A 2,378-nucleotide genomic window follows, 5' to 3' on the forward strand; every position below is an offset into this window, starting at 1 on the left:
CTTGGCAGTCTCAAGGGCCGTCGCGAGCTCGGACGCTTGGGTCTTTGACTCAAGCTCCAAACTCTCATGTTTTTTCATGACAGCCTGAAGCTCTTGCTGCACCTCGCCGACCTGAGACCCAAGTTTCTCTCGCTCGGTGCGCTCCGCGGCCGTTTTCTTTTCGGCCTCGGACAGCGCCTGCTTGAGGGTTGCCACATCACTCGTGGCCCCCTACAATAAGCAGTACAATCCTGTTATTTTTTGCAATCACGCCTCTCTATAGGCACCTTCTTATAAGGTATTTCTTACCTTCTTTCTCCTCGAGCTGCTGCTTGGCACGGCCGAGCTCTTGCTCGGACCGCTCGAGTCCCTGTTTCAGGGCATCCACCTCCGCAGTCAGTGCGGCGGTGGCTAGCAGAGAAGCCTGCATACGCATATTGACTCTTCATTATTAGACTCCTGCGAAATTTCATAGATCCTCTATTCGGCTTTTCTTTCCGAACGCCAAACAGAGCATCAGGGGCTACTGTCTATGCGGTAATATTTTTACATATTTTTACTTACCTTGAAGCCTGTTAGGAGGCCAGCGCAAGCTTCATTCAGCCCGCTCTTGGCGGACTGAACCTTCTGGATCACCGTACTCATAATAGTACGGTGCTCCTCGTCGATGGAGGCGCCTTCAAGCACCTCCAGCAGATTGTCCGGCGCCTCCGGTTGGACGGAGGCTGCCGGCTCAGAAGGCTTGCTCCTCTTGGAAGGAGTTCGCCTGCCGCGGTCCGGAATTGTTGAAGATTCCGGCACGGTGTCCGGCTTAAAGCCAGACTTGGAGCCCTGGGGGGTCTTGTCCCCTTCACTCCTGGGGTCCGGGAGATCACCTTGTGGCTCCTCCAGGACCACCTCCTCCTGCCCAGAGCTCGTTGCGACGCCACTTCGGCGTCATCCGCAGTGTGGGGGGAGACAGCGGGCGGAACAGAGTTCACGTCCGATGAATCCAGGGAGCCGCTCGACGACTCGTTGAGTGCGGCCCGGGGCAGGCTGCATGATTACGTTCGACATTAGGGAAAGCTGCGCAATAAAGGAACATCATGAGTTACTCTGATACCCGAACTTATGATTTCGCCGGATGCTTGGCCCTGTCCGGCCACTCCTCTTCGCCCTCTTCGGCGTCAGGGGCGTAGTCCGGCGGAGGGGTCTTCCTTTTCTTAGACCCCTCGGCCTCCCCCGTTGGGGCGGCCTTCCTCTTCTCTCCTCCCTCCACTGGAGAGGGAGAGTTTTCTTCTTCCTCCTCCTCGTTCTCGCGGGAGGAGGGCGCCTCGGACTCGTCAGATGACGAGTCCGACACTACCATGTTGCGGGCACTCTTTCGAGTCCCCGTGGTCTTCTTCTTCTTGGCCTTCTTCTCCGGCACCACATAAGGCGCCGGGGCCAGCAGCTTCACCAGTAAAGCTGGGGCTGGGTCTTCGGGCAGCGGAGCCAGACAGTTAATCGGCTCGGCTATCGCCCGCCAAGCCTGTCAAAGGTAAGGGAGTTCAGATCCCGCATAGTGTCAAACTATGAAAAAAGGCTTAACATCATGTGAAGGGTGTAGATGGCATACCTTGCTAGCGTGATGCTGCGAGCTGTATCCGCGGTCCTCGGAAGCGGATGCGGGAGCCTCGGCGCCCTTGAATAGCACCTTCCAGGCATCTTCATACGTCGTGTCGAAGAGCCTGTTGAGGGTTTGGTGCTGCGCCGGGTCGAACTCCCACAGATTAAAATCCCGTTGTTGGCACGGGAGGATCCGGCGGATGAGCATAACCTGGATTATATTAACAAGCCGGACTAGCTTGTTCACCAGGGACTGGATGCATGTTTGCAATCCGGTCACCTCTTTTTCATCACCCCACGATAGGCCCGTCTCTTTCCAGGACATAAGCCGCGTGGGGGGTCCGGATCAGAACTCGGGGGGCTGCGGTCCATTCCGGTTCGCGTGGCTCAGTGATATAAAACCACCTGGCTTGCCATCCCTATAGGGTCTCCACGAAAGAGCCCTCGAACCATAGGACGTTGGCCATCTTGCCCGCCATAGCGTCTCCGCACTCCGCCTGGCTGCCGCGCACCACCTTGGGCTTGACATTGAAGGTCTTGAGCCAGAGGCCAAAATGGGGGCGGACACGGAGAAAGGCCTCGCACACGACGATAAACGCCGAGATGTTGAGGATGAAGTTCGGAGCCAGTTCGTGGAAATCCCGGCCGTAGTAGAACATGAGCCCCCGGACATATGGGTGGATTGGAAAACCCAGTCCGCGGAGGAAGTGGGGGAGAAACACGACCCTCTCATGGGGCCTTGGGGTGGGGATAAGCTGCCCCTCTTCGGGAAGCCGGTGCGTGATGTCCTTGGACAGGTATCCGGCCTTCCT

The sequence above is a fragment of the Triticum urartu genome, chromosome 5A (genome assembly GCF_056163025.1).
Source record: "Triticum urartu cultivar PI428250 chromosome 5A, HENAU_Tu73, whole genome shotgun sequence".
Classification (NCBI taxonomy): domain Eukaryota; kingdom Viridiplantae; phylum Streptophyta; class Magnoliopsida; order Poales; family Poaceae; genus Triticum; species Triticum urartu.